The sequence below is a fragment of the Lissotriton helveticus genome, chromosome 9, assembly GCF_964261635.1.
Source record: "Lissotriton helveticus chromosome 9, aLisHel1.1, whole genome shotgun sequence".
Taxonomy (NCBI): domain Eukaryota; kingdom Metazoa; phylum Chordata; class Amphibia; order Caudata; family Salamandridae; genus Lissotriton; species Lissotriton helveticus.
The window spans coordinates 544,352,292-544,368,952 of NC_136070.1; the positions used below are offsets into that span (position 1 = coordinate 544,352,292).

The 16,661-nt window shown below is 46.0% G+C and overlaps 1 long non-coding RNA gene across 1 annotated transcript in view; it reads right to left on the bottom strand.

Moving 5' to 3' along the window:
• Window positions 1-16,661, bottom strand: part of LOC144781525 (uncharacterized) — a 120,306-nt gene that overhangs the window by 88,579 nt on the left and 15,066 nt on the right. The window contains exon 2 of the long non-coding RNA XR_013601005.1: window positions 3,911-3,991. This is a non-coding gene — a long non-coding RNA (uncharacterized LOC144781525). The remainder of the gene's footprint in view (window positions 1-3,910; window positions 3,992-16,661) is intronic.

Consider the following 16,661-nt stretch of genomic DNA (forward strand, 5'->3'; position numbering starts at 1 on the left):
GGGTGCGAGGATGTGAGGGTATGCGATGGTGAGGAGGTGTGAGGGTGAGTGAGGATGAGGGGGTGAGGGTGTGAGGGTGGGGGGTGTCAAAGTGAGTGAGGGTGTGTGAGGGTGAATGAGGGTGTGTGAGGGTGGGTGAGGGGGTGAGGGGGTGTGATGGTGAGGAGGTGTGAGGGTGAATGAGGATGAGGGGATGAGGGGATGAGGGGGTGAGGGGGTGTTAGGGTGTGAGTGAGGGTAAGGGTGTGTTGGTGAGGGTGTGTTGGTGGGTGAGGATGTGAGGGTGTGTGATGGTAAGGAGGTGTGAGGGTGAGTGAGGATGAGGGTGTGTGAGGGTATGAAGGTGGGTGAGGGTGTGAGTGAGGGTGGGTGAGGGGCGAAGGCGAGTGAGGGGGTGAGGGTGAGTGAGGGTGTGTGAGGATAAGGGTGAGGGGGGTGAGGGGGTGTGACGGTCTGAAGGTGTCTGAAGGTGTGTGAGGGTGTGTGAGGGTGTGTGAGTGAGGATGAGTGAGGATGAGTGAGGATGAGTGAGGGTAGGGTGAGGCGGTGTGAGGGTGAGGAGGTGTGAGGGTGAGGAGGTGTGAGGGTGAGGAGGTGTGAGGGTGAGTGAGGGTGAGTGAGGGTGTGAGGCCTGCAGTTTTGGCCTGCAGGTGGCGATAGGCGACCACGTCCCGAAAGAAGGTTCACATCACAGGAGGGGGATAAAAGTTTGCGGCATTTAAAAACCAGTGGCTTACATAATGTCATCGACTTTCACTTAAAATAGTCACTCTCAGTGAGAGACGGGTAGATTCCATGTGCTGCAAGAGGGCCTGTAAGCCGACATCACAGGGTGTGGATAGAGGGGAGGGTGTAAGTAGGGAGGGAGAGCGAGAGCAGGGAGATGAGAGAAGAGTTGAAGAGAAAGGCAGAGGGGAAAAGAAATTGTATTGAGGCGGTTGATATAAAGCAGAGAAGAGAGAAACAAAGGGGCAATATGTAGGAAAAAAGGCTTCATTTGTGTAGCTTTCGTGAGTGTCTGCCACCAGGACAATTAAATTCACTCAGTGAAGGCGCTGTTTAACAGTGGGCTATACAAAACTAATCTATCAGGTTTTTTTTGCGTAAAGTCCAAAATCATTGTGTTGTTTGAAAGTTTATTTGTTCAGGCAGTCCTGTATTTTTAGTCATCGCCACTTGTATGTTGGACCGGGGAAACCCATGCTTGAATGGGAACAAAGCTAAGTGCCTACTGTAACGCACAAAGGAATCTATTTCTTATATTCATTTTATTACAACGACATAACTGCCGCCTTCTACTCGCAGTGAAGTGCCTCTCAAAAAGTTTCATACGTTATCAAAATGTCACTCATATAGTGAGATGCGTGATGAGAGATAGCATATGCGGGTATGGGATAAGAGAATCAGTGCATAGGCTAGTAATAGTGTTTATAAAAAAAATATTTAAAAAGACATTTACCGTAAACCTCTTGTGCTCGTCTGATGGCTCTGATCGTCCAGCGGCTGTTCCAGCGAAAGCAGGCCGGGCTGGGCGGAAGTCAGGCAGCCCTCCTCGAGACAGAGGCGGGGCCTGACCAGAAGCAGGAAGTCGACCGCGACCGGAGCTTCCCAGGAGGCAGGCTGCAATGGCTGGCGCAAGGCTCCGGAGCAGAGAGAGGAGAGCCCTGCGTGCAGCCGGCGTCCGCCCGGGAAGCCAAGGAGCGGAGTGCCAGTGTCCCTGTGCCCGTTGACGCCGGAGGGAGCAGCCCGGAGCGGGACGAGTAGAAGTCCGGGTGAGTGGGGCTCCGTGCTTGCGTGTCTGTGTGTATGCAGGGGGCGGCAGTGTGTATGTGTGTGTGTGTGTGTGCGCCTGCCTGTGCGTGCGTGCATGCAGAGGGGTGGGGGCCACTCATTTAAATTTAAAAGTAAATATGACGCCAAAATAATAAATAAATAAACCAGCAGCTTGACCCATTTATTCACTGTGATGCTTCCGATAATTAAAAATGTGCCTTTACAAAGAAGTGTTTTAAAAAGAATACCAGCGTGCATGTTCATTACAAGACGGCTAGAAATAATTACTCATGATGTTCAAAGCAAGCCTGTTCATTTCAAGCTACCCTCAGCCAGCCTCGGAAAAAACGAAAGTAATACAAAAGCGAAACTGACACTGCCACTGCAGACAATGCTGCGCGCTCCCGAGGTGAAATCCGGCACTGAAAACGCTCGTAACACTTTGGTGTCCACTCTCCTAAAAACGGATCACATTAGTTGTCGAGCTGACAGCATTCATGCTTCGCATGAATGCTAACGTCAGCTCGACCTAAAAATGAGTGAGATGAGAGTACCGGTAGCCACACATGAGCAGAGAAATCCACCAATATGTAACCACTGTGAGATTTGTGCTCGAGGAAAATCAGAGAGACAGGCCCCCAAAGGGCTCTTGCAACCGTTACCCATTTCTCCTCATCCGTGGAACACTCTGACCATGGATTTAACAGTAGATGTTCCCTCCAGTCAAGGGTTCAACACTATTTAAGTGTTTTTAGATGCTTTTACTAAAATGGCCCATTTTATTGCATTAAAGAAAATTGCTAATGCTTAACAACAAATTAAAAAGAAATCACAGGACCTGCAGTGAAGGACATAGTTCAACATTTAGTCACAGTACATGAGTCGTTAGTGAAAAGTGTTACACAAGTCAAAGAACGTTGTAAATTTCAGGCAGACCAAAAGATAAAAAAAGAGCTGCAACTTCAGGTCGATGATAAGGTTTGCCTAACTTCTAAACACTTTAGACTCAAGAGTAATCAAAATTTCCAACCCAGTTTTGTAGGTTCTTACACAATAGAGAAGGTTATAACTCCAGCAACTTTTTGATTACAATTACCAGAGAATGTTAAGGTTCATTCAGTTTTTCATGTGTCCCTGATGAAGAAAATCGCACCAGACCAAGAATGACACTACCACCAAAACCTTTGTAAATGGAAGGAAGTTTCAAATTTGAAGTCAAATTAATTCTAGATTCAAAGCAGGTAAAAGATCAAGTCTAATATTTAGTGAACTGGAAGGGTTGTGACCAGAAGACAAATATTGAGTTACATACTGATACTGATGCTCATGCTCCTAGATTGATCAAGGCCTTCCATAAGAATTTTCCAAACAAACCACGACCAGGCAGCACCTCCTTGAGAGGGGGTACTGCCAGGATCCGAAAAGAGAGCACTGGACAAAAATCCCATGTAGTATGTTTAAAAAAAAGTAAAGGTGTTAGAGAACGAAGTTGTTTGACAAAAGCCTCTAAGTCACCTAGTTGGAGAACACAACTACACAAAGATACCTTAAGATGGCCGCCTTCGAGTACACAAAAGAGATGCTCGAGTTGTTTTCCCTTTCTCACTCAATAAAATGAAATGCGCAATGTGCTCAACGCGACGCACTTCACGGAAGATTTTCCTCACAACCGAGGGTGTTCATTCCGTTGTTTAAACATATAGGGTAGTGGTGTTGTGTTACATTTCAGGTTCCTGTAATTTAGTGAATAGTGTTCTGAGCAGAGTTACCCGAGGAAGGCACTGTATCCAACAACGTGGCATTTTCTGGGAGAAAGTGTCTCACAATCTCGCCAACTAACTAGCCAAGTTCTCCTCATACTAAAACAATGTTTCAAGGCAGAGTTTGAGCGAAGGGGCAGTGTTACATCTCTGAACCGACTCGTAGTGAGATAAGTGTCTCTCCTCACGTGGGGGCTAGCTCAACTCGTCATTGCGCACCTATTCTGGGCCCAAGTAGAGACTTGAGAGTAGTGTTTTAGTAACGCTTCTCGTATCTCCTTTTCTCTCTTCCTAGAGAGTAATAATTCGGCATTTGGAATTAGGAAGAATAAGAGAAAAGTTAAACAATACAAAAAAGCTATTATTCCTGAATTTACCTGGCTGGTTCCGGTCAGAATTTGCCAGCTCACTCCAGAAACAGCTTCAGCAGGCAAATAGCTCCTAGTTACGCAAATATACTGTTGGGAGATTAAATTTAGAGATGAAATGTTATCATAGACTTTTGAAGAAAAATACTACATGTTAAAGTGAATTAATTATATTTAAAAGATAAAGAACTAATATGAGAAGGGTTGTTGAGAAGAAAGAAAAAGAAAGAAAAACTAAGCGTGTTTAAATAGATCTATCAACAAAAATTATCATTCTCATCATACACTCTTCAGAAAGGAGCTAAACACATTGAATGATGGGGTAGGTAGATTGTGATAATGATGAATGAACATCTTCAAAAGTTACACACAGATAGACTAATAGAGTACTAAAGTGTTAACATATTTATTTGCATCCTCCTACAACTACACTGCAAGACCAGAAGAGATATTAACTCCAGTGGCCCCTAGGAATGAATGGGCAGACAGTCGCAATTTGAGAGTACCCAATATGTACTCGCAAATTGCGAATGCAATTTCAAGGGTGCAAGGGTGTCAAAAGGAAACCCTGTTGCACCCCTGAAATATGTATGTGTGCCCTAAGGGTATATATGTGCGCCACATGGCACTTAGAAAAATGCAAAAAAAGTGCATTTTTCAAAGAAATCGCAAATTACCACCAACTTGAAGTTGGTGGTAATTTGCGATTTATCATGGCAAACTTGCACAACTTTGGTGCTTCCTGCATTGCATTTAAGGGATCGCAATTTGCGATTCCTTAAATGCATTCGCAAAATAGGGAATCACAGATTTTGCAATTCCCTAAATTGCGAGGGCCTTTTGGGATGATACATCCCAAAAGGCTTTTTCCCGTTTGCAAACGGGCCAATTCTGAGAATCGGGCCGTTTGCGAATGGAAAAATGGCTTCATACATATGCCCCCTAGTCTTCGCTCTGCTCCCATGTACGTTGGTATTTTTACAGTGTCTTCCTTGACATCTCCCGTGCTTATTTTTTTTTGGTCCACGTCCCCGAGAGGGGGGGGGGTAATCGATATATTTGGGGGGAAGGGACACACGCGACCCCGCCGTCCCTAGCACGATTTTGGCCCGGGGGAGTCTATCCCCAGGGACCCGGATGATTTTCGGAAGGGGGAATGGGTGTGCCCCCCCTTGGGCTGATTTTAGCCCCAGGAACCCTGGGGCAAGGCTTTATTAAAAAAGATGGAGGGGCATGCAGCCCTATCCCCGAGAACAGGACACATGCCTCCCTCCACCACAAAATGTGCTGAGACCCGGGGGATGGGGTCTCCTGGGCCTGGGGGCCCCGGGGCCTACATTGGCATGTGGAGGGAGGGCTACGTGCCCCCCTCCCTATTAAATATGGTGCCAGGCCCTGGGGATGGGGTCCATAAGGCTGAAATCAGCCTCGGGAGGGGAGTCACGGGCCCCCCCTGAAATATGTTGTTGGGCTCTGGGGGATGGGGTCCCAAGGGCCAAAAGAGGCCTGGGGGCCCTGTGCCCCCCTTCCTGTAAAATATTTACTGGGCTCTAGGGGATGGGATCCCCAGGGCTAAAAGCGGCCCTGGAAGGGGGTTGGCAGGTTGGCTGCCTTTTGGGGGGGTGTTGGCCAAAGAGTCTGGCAACCTCCACTGCGCATGGCCATCATGGGACTGGCTGCATGCAGGGGTTCAATTCAGGGCCTGGCCACAAGCCAACCACACGCCACGCCAAATGCTATGAGCAGTGGCGGTTGGTTAAACATATGGTAAATAAATATCACTTTATGTAAAAACACTAACTAGAAATTCACTGAAAAACCAAAGGTTACTGGGACATTATAGTTTAGAAATAACACTAAAAAAGTAGACATTTACTGAAAAAAAGGTTACAAGGACAATATCGTTAGGAAATAGAATTTTAAAAAATTTGGAAATTCGCAATAAAAAAACAAATGTTACAGGGACATTATAGTTGGGTTCAGATTTCACACACATAAAACCGTAGAAATTCAGCAGTTATAGTTATCTTAAGAAATTATAACTTGTGTCCTCGCCATGCACTGCTAATTACCCCACATATTACATCAGTCATGCCATCTACTATGACATCATTGATAATATTTATTTATTTATTTATTTTTTTACATTTATTGAGCGCGACAAATACCCTGAGGCGTCTCGGCGCTAGACCATTCATTTGTTTCCTAGTTGTGCAGATAATTTCATTGGTTGAACAGCCATGTCTTTACCTGTTTCCTAAACTGGAGGAGAGAGGAACTCATCTTAATATATTGAGGAAGTGCATTCCATAGCTTGGGTGCGGCTACAAGGAAACGGCGATCTCCCCATGACACCGTCTTTGAGCGCGGAACAACTAATTGATGTTGTTCCGAGGATCGCAGATGTCTGCGGGGAATATAAGGGTTTAATTGATCCTTCAAGGTGTGAGGTCCTTGGTTATTAAGGGTTTTGTAGACTATGCATAAGGACTTGAACTTTATGCGATTTTTAATGGTGAGCCAATGATATCGCCTTATTGTTTCTGCGATGGGGTGAAATTTGGCAGTCCCAGAGAGCAGGCGTGCCGCCGCATTCTGAATGGACTGGAGCTTGTTTATGACCCTGACCTGTGCGTCAAGAAAGAGTCCATTGCAATAGTCCAATGAGGACAAGACCAAGGAGCATACCAATGTTTTAATTAATACTTCTGGGAGAAAAGGGCTGATCTTCCTTATCATTTTTAATTTATAATGAGCCGTTGTAGCAACTTTATTTGCATGGTCCATAAAGCTGAGCCCATTGTCAAAAATGACTCCCAGATTCCTGACCTTTGCAGTTGGGATGGGGGGTGATCCAAAGGCCGGTGGCCACCAGCAAGATGACCATTCTGGGAGAAGAGGACCGAAGATGACTACCTCCGTCTTCTCCGAGTTGAGTTTTAAACAATTTGTGGCCATCCATGCACTTATTTCCGTCATTCCGTTTTTAAAATTATGGGCCACCTGGCTTCCATCCCCTTTAATGGCCAGGACCAGCTGCGTGTCATCCGCGTATGATGTTAGGCTCATCCCGTATGCTCTGATGACATTTGCAAGGTCCGACACGTAGATATTAAATAGTGTCGGACTAAGGGATGAGCCTTGGGGGACACCACATGGCAGCGTAAATTGAGCCGACTGAAATGGTCCGAGAGTGACCACTTGAGTTCTCTCAGCAAGAAAAGAGGCAAGGAGGTCTTTAGCAGAGTGACTGATGCCTAGCCTTCCGACACGATCGATCAAGGTGTTGTGATCGACCATGTCGAAAGCTGCTGACAGATCAAGTAGGACTAAGATAGCAGTCCCACCTTGATCCCTTATAGCTCTAACGTCGTCAGCAGCCTTAATAAGGGCGGTCTCTGTCCCATGGAATCTCCTAAAGCCATATTGCGAGTCATCCAACAATCGATGTTTCTCGACGTAGTCCGAGAGTTGGGCATTCATAACCTTTTCGGTCAATTTGGCCAGAAACGGTAAGCTCGCTATAGGTCTGTAGTTTTTTAGTTCCTTTTTGTCGAGGCCAGGTTTTTTTAGTAGGGGTTTCAGTAAAGTTTTATTTAATAAATTGGGATAGTTCCCTGAGGACAGGATGGAATTGCAGACTTGTGTCAGCGTTGGTGTAATCGAGTCCCAGACTAGTGGTAGCACTGACAGGGGTCCAAAGCAGAGCCTGATTTAATTGTAGAGACTATGCTTGTTATATGGTCATCTTATAATTTCTGAAAATTAGAGAAAACGGTAGTCTGATGCGGACATGATGGCGCGCCGTTCATCCTAGATGATTTAGTTGTGAAGGCTTGATAAATATCATCCACTTTGGTAAAAAAGAATTTTGCCAGGTCCTCACAGAGGGCTTGGGAAGGAAGGGGGATAATGTCAGGGGCATTACCTGCCAATGTCTTGGTGATTTCGTAAAGTCGTTTACTGGAGTTTTTGGCATGCTCAATTTGGTTGGTATAATATACCTTTTTTGCTTTAATGATCATGTCTTTATAAAGTCCTAGAGCATCTTTATAAACTTTCTTGCTTGCTGTATCATATGATTTTCTCCAGCATCTTTCCAAGTTCCTATTAGTTTGCTTTTGTTGTCTTAGCTCATTGGAATACCATGGGGCAGTTGGTTTTGACCTATTCTTAGACACAGATTTAATGGGAGCTGTGTTCTCGGTGGCCTGAGCAATCCATGTATAAAATTGTTGTGTGGCCACGTTAGGGTCGGTGGAAATTACTGGACTGGTATTGTCCAGCTGTGTTTTTAGTTCAGTTGGATTAATATTCTTCCAGTCTTTAAAAGGAGCATGGACTATTGTGGCAGGATTCCTGTTTTGTAGGGAATTAGTGGTAATTTTACCAAAGATGGCGTAGTGATCAGTCCACGGCATTGGGCTGATGTCCGTTATTTGGAGGTCGTCCAAATTGGAAAATATGGCGTCTAAAATGTGACCTGCTACATGCGTGGCCTTGGCGACTAATTGTTTCAGCCCCAAGGTTGCCATGTCCGCTATAAGAAAGGCTGTATCTGTTTGATCAGCCTGGTCTAGATGAAAGTTAAAGTCTCCTAAGACCGTTAGCGTTTTTTCTGTAGCTAACGTTTGCATCATTGTGGTGAGATTGGCGAGGAAGGCAGTTTTTGTCCCAGGGGGGCGGTAAATCAATACTCCTTTAAAACTGGCTAGTGAGCAGAGCTTTATTCTGAACTGTAGAGCTTCACAATGGGTAGAAGGAATGGGGGTAATGGTAACGGTAAGGCGGTCTCTAGCTATAATAGCTAGACCACCTCCTTTTTTCCTAGCTCTATCCTGCCGATAGGCTTTATAACCGCTGGGCACCGCGGTAACTAAGTCTGGCTCTGATGACTCATTGGTCCAGGTTTCAGTCACAAAAAGAATGTCAAGTTTGTTATCCGTGATAAGGTCGGCTACTTCTTGGCTATGTTTACATAGTGAGCGGGCGTTGATAAGTGCTATTAGAAATGAGTGCTCTTTAGTGATGGTCAAGGGTTTAGAGTGCTCAGTGGCCATATATAGAGGGATAGAATAACTGCAATGTGGGCAGGTTGCACCAAGGTCGTGTTTACCGTTAAAGAGATCCCGTCGTAGACAGAGCGCGTTGGCCGGTGGTCTAAGTTCTAACAGCTTTGTTTGCGAGTAAGCTAGGTCTGCAGTACAAAGCAATCGGCCCGGGAGTGTGGCCCTCGGCCCGGCGTGGACGGGCGCAGACGGGCTTGCCTTTGGCGCGCCTTCGGCGCGCCCGCTGCGCCCGCCCGCTGCACGGACGGGAAAAGCTGTTACTCTTATACATGAAAGAATGGGAGGAGGGCGGGAGGGTTTGAACGACTAGACCGCCACCCTTACCTCGCTCAAGATGGCTGCTGAGGTGGGTAAAAAGTAAAGTAAAGTCCACATTTGTAAAGCGCACAATCACCCGTAAGGGTCTCTAGGCGCTGGGGGGCCGTCGGGAAGATTAAGCGAGCTATTGCCCAGAGTCACATGGTGCTGGGCTAACCTGCCGCCGGAGCCGGGGATCGAACCGTGGTCCCCAGATTCCAGCGTCAGTCGCCCTGGCCGCGGCGCCACACCTCTTCCACACTGGTGAAGTAAGGTGTCAGCGCGTGACACAGCGCTGAAGACTGTATGTTACTGGAGCCTGTCTGGGACCTCGAGGCGACTTTACTCTCGCTCCGAGGTGAGCGCGAATATTAAAAACGGGCAGTTTAAAATATTTACAGATTTTAAAAACACGCTATTGTTAATCACAGCATGAATATTCTAACACGCTCCTATGAATGACAGCTTAAATGTCTAACACGCTATTGCATATCACAGCGAGATTAGTGCACAAGATAGGCAGAGAACCCCCGGCTTCCGCCTCAGGGGTGAAAATGAAACAAATAAAATTGCTAGTTGCAGAACTCTCCACCCCTTAAGAAGGCTGGGAGGGCGGGAGGGTTTGAACGACTAGACCGCCACCCTTACCTCGCTCAAGATGGCTGCTGAGGTGGGTGAAGTAAGGTGTCAGCGCGTGACACAGCGCTGAGGACTGTATGTTACTGGAGCCTGTCTGGGACCTCGAGGCGACTTTACTCTCGCTCCGAGGTGAGCGCGAATATTAAAACGGGCAGTTTAAAATATTTACAGATTTTAAAAACACGCTATTGTTAATCACAGCATGAATATTCTAACACGCTCCTATGAATGACAGCTTAAATGTCTAACACGCTATTGCATATCACAGCGAGATTAGTGCACAAGATAGGCAGAGAACCCCCGGCTTCCGCCTCAGGGGTGAAAATAAAACAAATAAAATTGCTAGTTGCTGAACTCTCCACCCCTTAAGAAGGCTGGGAGGGCGGGAGGGTTTGAACGACTAGACCGCCACCCTTACCTCGCTCAAGATGGCTGCTGAGGTGGGTGAAGTAAGGTGTCAGCGCGTGACCCAGCGCTGAGGACTGTATGTAACTGGAGCCTGTCTGGGACCTCGAGGCGACTTTACTCTCGCTCCGAGGTGAGCGTGAATATTAAAACGGGCAGTTTAAAATATTTACAGATTTTAAAAACACGCTATTGTTAATCACAGCATGAATATTCTAACACGCTCCTATGAATGACAGCTTAAATGTCTAACACGCTATTGCATATCACAGCGAGATTAGTGCACAAGATAGGCAGAGAACCCCCGGCTTCCGCCTCAGGGGTGAAAATAAAACAAATAAAATTGCTAGTTGCTGAACTCTCCACCCCTTAAGAAGGCTGGGAGGGCGGGAGGGTTTGAACGACTAGACCGCCACCCTTACCTCGCTCAAGATGGCTGCTGAGGTGGGTGAAGTAAGGTGTCAGCGCGTGACACAGCGCTGAGGACTGTATGTTACTGGAGCCTGTCTGGGACCTCGAGGCGACTTTACTCTCGCTCCGAGGTGAGCGCGAATATTAAAAACGGGCAGTTTAAAATATTTACAGATTTTAAAAACACGCTATTGTTAATCACAGCATGAATATTCTAACACGCTCCTATGAATGACAGCTTAAATGTCTAACACGCTATTGCATATCACAGCGAGATTAGTGCACAAGATAGGCAGAGAACCCCCGGCTTCCGCCTCAGGGGTGAAAATGAAACAATAACCAAATAACAAAACTTTTCCGCTAACTGTAAAGGCACACGTGAAATATAATTTCAATATTTGTAACAAAACACTGTGCATGGTGGTGGCACGGGTTATAGTTAGTTAGGGCATGAGTCATAGTTTCTTGAGACATCTATAACTATAACTGCTGAATTTGTATGGATTTATGTGTGTAAAATCTGAAGCGAACTATAACCTCCTTATAACCTTTGGTTTTTAGTGAATTTCTAAGTTTTTTTTATTCTATTTCCTACCTCTATCGTCCTTGTAACCTTTGTTTTTTTTCAGTGAAAAAAAAAATGTATAGTTACTGAAAAAAACAAAGGGCACAGTTATGTTATAGTTAGGCGGATATTTTACTCGAGCAAAACCAGAGAAATTCAGATGTTTTAGCTAGCTGAGCTCATTATTAGTTGCGCCCCCGCAATGCACTGCTTATGACCTCACATATTACATCACTCATGGCATGGTCAGTGACATCACTGATGACACCTCAAATGATATCACTGATGACATCATCTAGAGAAACACTAAAACATCCACTTTCACCCCATAAAACATGTAATACACCCACTCCCACATAATCACTAACAAACTCATTCACAGAACTCACACAAACACTCACTCATCTCGTCACTCATCCATGCAGCCAGTAACACATCAACTCACCCACTGAGCCACTAACAGAACCACTAACAAATACAGCCCCCCATGCCCCTACTCACTAACCCATACAGTCAGTCACCGATTCAGTCATAGAGCCATAGACACACTTACACACCCACTGTTACACCTATACAGCTACTGACACAGTAAATGAGTTAACCATACACCTACTCACTCACCCATAGTCACTCACACAGCCACTAACTCACTCATACAATTGCTTACACAGCCACTCAGTTACTTATACATATACTCATACATATACTCACTCACAGATAACTGCATACTTTCCCATACAACCTCTCTCACAGTCACTTACTCACCCACTACGGGTTGGGTGCTGGCAGGCACCAGGGAGTAAAGTCTCTAACCCAAAGGGAGGTTCTTGGCAAATTGGTGAAGGCTGAAAGGTTTCTGGGGGTTCTTGGGTGCCTTGCAGGATCTCTCGAAGGACAGCAGGTCCAGTTGTTGAACCAGTTACAGGTGGCAGAGTTCTTACCGGAGCAGTTTTTGTTCCTCACCTCCGAGAACACAAAGACTCTCACCCCACATATACAATGTTACATCAAGCCAAAAAAAACGTATTGAGCACACCATATATGGTGAGGAATGTTGGTAGCTGCATTGGAGTCATAAATTATTGGTCAATGGTTACTACAGGTGGGCCTAGAACTTGCGTGGACACGGTGTGGCCTCTGGTGAATGTGCCCAGATGTCCGGCATTGGGAGCACATGACCACTACATATGCTAGCTCCTGATTGGTTATGTGTTCCTAACTCATGTTGCATCAGACTTTATGGTGTTTACGGAAGCGTGTGTACCCCCTCGGGACATGTGTGCTTTATTGGGGGCAATCTCTCCTGACCATTGTGATGTTGCTGCGCCTATCTGTGGGATTGATCAAGAGGTTTCCTGCCCACGTGTTTGCCTGCCAGCCTGCTATAACCCTCCCACCTGTGACCAAATAATCAGTAATCTCAGGCTTAGGGCACGGGTCTGGCTGACTACATACTTGTGTGTCGGGGGTAGATGTGGAGTTCGGAATCGATATCCATATTAACAAGTTGAAACAGTACAGGGCTAGTAATTCAGGGCTGAGGCCTAAGACACAGTATTTCTGGACAAAAGCCAGTTATCAATACAAAAATATTAAACGAGCACCACTGGATAGAAGGATTACACATTCTCGGTATCGACTCTTCAGGTGTCTAGTAGACCTGACAGCTTCAGGGAGGTCTTCCCCCAACTTTTTGACTGCCTCCCTTGATTGTTCTGTACTCGTTTTTGCTGGCTTTAGGACTCTGCGCACCTTAACATTGCTAATCAGTGCTAAAGTGCTTCTGCTCTCTCGCCTGAAACATGGTAATATTGGCCCATACCCAACTGGCATATTTGAATTTGTAGTAAAGTTTAATTTAGTAGTAGTAGTAAAGTTTCCTAGTAAAGTGCACTACATGTGCCCAGGGCCTGTAAATCAAATGTTACTAGTGGGCCTGCAGCACTGATTTTGCCACTCATATATGTAGTCCCTAAACCATATCTCAGATCTGCCACTGCAGTGCCTGTTTGTGTGCAGGTTACTTCCACTTCGACTTGGCATTTACAACTACTTGCCAAGCCTTAAACTCTTCTTTTATTACAAATAAGTCACCCCTACGGAAGGTCCTTGGTAACCCAAAGGGCAAGACTCTATGTAAGCAAAAGGCAGGACGTGTACATCTGTGTTTTACATGTCGTAGAAGTGCCAAACAGCTAAATTCATTTTTTACTGCCGTGAGGCCTACTCCTTTCATAAGCTAGAACTGAGAATTTCTTAAAATACCTTTAAGCTGTAATACCTGATCAGAAAGGAGTAGCTTGTTCAAATTTCCTATCTTTGGAATGATAATGATAAATCCTCTTTACTGGTAAGGTCGGATTTAACATTACTATTTTAGAAATGCCACTTTTAGAAAGCTGACATTTCTCTGCTCGTACTGCTCTCTGTGCCTTACAGCCTGTCTCTAAAAGTGGCCTGGGCTAGGTGATAGAACTATTTGTGCATTCCTTCTAGACAGCCACATACACAGGAAAGGGCTGGGCGTGATTTAACACCCATCTGCATTCTGATGGGTCTTCCTGGGCAGATGGGGGGGAAAGTCGCTTATCCTTCAGAGGGTATATCCCATACAAAGGACTGCTACCCCACTGGTGGTCTAGAGGGAGGGCTGGTATTGAAAGGGATACTGGTGCACTTCAAAACCACTCTTTGAAGTTTCCCTTACATCAAAGGTCCATTTGGGTATAAGGCTGCGTCTCTGGCACCATCAAATTAGACACTTCTGGACCTACACCAAATCTCTGTCAGAAGAACTGCTGTGCTATGCACATAACTCAACTGGGCTCTTTTTCCTGGAAGGAGTGCGTTTCCTGATTGTTGCCCTGTGCCCCCCTGCTCTCTGACTCTGCTGGAAGGAGAGCCGGACTCTGCCTTCCCTCCAAAGTGATCTCCAAGGACTTGTTAGCTTGCCTCCTGTTTCTGAAGTCTCAGGGACACAAAAGACTTCCTGCAGTTCTTCTGGTGCCTCAGGACTCCGCCTTCTGTGAGTCCTACCCTTGCCTGAGGTGCCTACTCCAGGTTCTGTGCCTCAGAAGTGGGCTCCGCAGCTGAGTTTCTGCCAAATCAGACAACAAGCAGCACAAAGACCTGTAAACCCTTTGCCAGTTCTTGGAACCAATGCCGGACAGTGCTAAGCCTCGCAAATCCTCACCGCACAGACTCTTGGAATCAACGCCAGATGACGCAAAGTCCCATCGTGCAGACTGCACCCCAGGATCCAAGGTACTGTGTTCAGCAGGCCGAAGTGTGTCCCAGTAGCCTGCCCGTGCTCCATTAAGGTCAGCTTGAACTTTGGATTCCCACTGGTCCCTCGCGTTCTGAAGTAACCTTTTTAGCGCTAGCTGCTTCCAATCCCGTTATTGTCTTTATTTCTGCAACATTCAATAAATCAACCTCTACTTGATGGATTTTTATCGTTTTGCACTTGTTTTACTATTCTTTCTTTTTCTAAACTGTTGTGGAGTATTTTTGGTGGTGTATTTACTGTGTGGTGGTATGAGTTATTGGACAAGTACATTATACATTGCCTTCTAAGTTAAGCCTGAACTGTAGCAACCTACCAAGGGATGAGCACAGGTAGTTTAGGGCTATATTGTGACTTACCCTGACTAGGGTTATGGTCCCTACGTGGACAGGGTGAATACCTCTGCCAACTAGATACCCGATTTCTAACAGTATCTACAATATTAGAAATATCCCTATTCTGATGTACTGCCACTGTGGTTTTTGGAGTTAATAATTCGGGTGCCCTAGAACTCTCTGAAGAAGGATCAAGTGGTAGGATGAAGTCCTCTCCCATAATATATTCTTTAGGTTGAAGTCCCCTCCCATGATAATATTTATTTATTTTATAGTTTTATAGCGCGTGAACCAGACACGTGCGGGTATCAGAGCGCTTTACAGTATTAAGGGTGATGTACAAACTGATGGGAAGGGAGGGATCAATTGGATATAATAGAGGATACATAATGCAAGAAAACACGCAGTCTAAAGTCCCGGCTGCATGTGGGAAAGAAATTAAAACAGGTAGATACATTGTACAAGAAGGCACATAGTCTCAACTCTTCGGGAAATGCCCAGGAGTGCAGGAATAGGTATCGTCCATAGAAAGATAATAATGTAACGTGCTCAATAGGCGAGGTATTTACCCATTAAGAAGGTTTTGGACCCTTCTTAAAGTGTGCCAAGGACGGAAGTCTTCTGATGGCGGGTGGGAGAGAGTTACAAATCCTTGGCGCAGCCCCATTGAAGGCCCGATTGTAGGTCTTTTATTTCCAGAAGCGTGCAGGTTGCAGCAGTAGGTCTTTGGCCGAACAGGAGTTTCTGGGTCCTCCTGATATCACAAGTTTTTGTGCCAGAAATGTAGGGGAGTTGTTATAAAGAGCTTTGTGAGTAATGCAGGCCAGTTTAAATTGGATTCTGGCCTCTAGGGGAAGCCAGTACAGTGCTTTGAGATGGGGTGAGAGATGTGGTTGAATTTCTTAGAGCCGGTTAGTAGTCTGGCGGCGGTGTTCAGGCAGGCTTTCAATGGGGCCAGAGATTTCTTGGGTAGCTCTGCAAGAGTAGAGCATCCATATTCTAATCTGGAAATGACTAGTGCCTGTACTGCCGTTTTAAGGTCGGACACATCGAGGAAGGGTTTTAGGTTTCTTAGGTAACTCAGGTGGAATCTAGCCGTTTTGGCCATCAAGTTTATATGGCCACGCATGTTCAGGCTGCCGTCCAGGGCTATTCTAAGGGATTTCGCCAAGCCAACAATGGTAGGAGGGCAGTTTAGTGCTGAGATGGTCTTGATCCATCCCTGGATGTCTGGATTGGGTTTGGGTGGAGAGTGCAGAAGAAATTAAGTTGTATTTGCGTTGAGTTTAAGCTGGTTGGCGGTGAGCCAGTGGACTGTCAGCTTCAAGGCCTCATTCAGGGAGAAAATGTTAGTCAGGGGAAGAGATTTTTATGTAGATTTGTGTATCGTCTGCATACATAAGGTAGGAGATATTGGCTCCGGCGGCAGATTAGCCCAGCACCATGTGACTCTGGGCAATAGCTCGCTTAATCTTCCCGACGGCCCCCAGCGCCTAGAGACCCTTACGGGTGATTGTGCGCTTTACAAATGTGGACTTTACTTTGGCGGCACGTAGTACCTCGGTGAGAGGTTCAAGGTAAAGGTTGAAGAGGGTAGGGGTGAGGGTTGATCCTTGGGGGACTCCAACCGTAACCGGAGAGGGGGCGGATAGATTACTGTTGATGAGGACTCTCTGTGAGCTGTTTTGGAGGAAGGATCTAAACCATTCCAGGACGGTGCTCTCCAACCCCATTGTGAGTTTAAGGCGTTCAA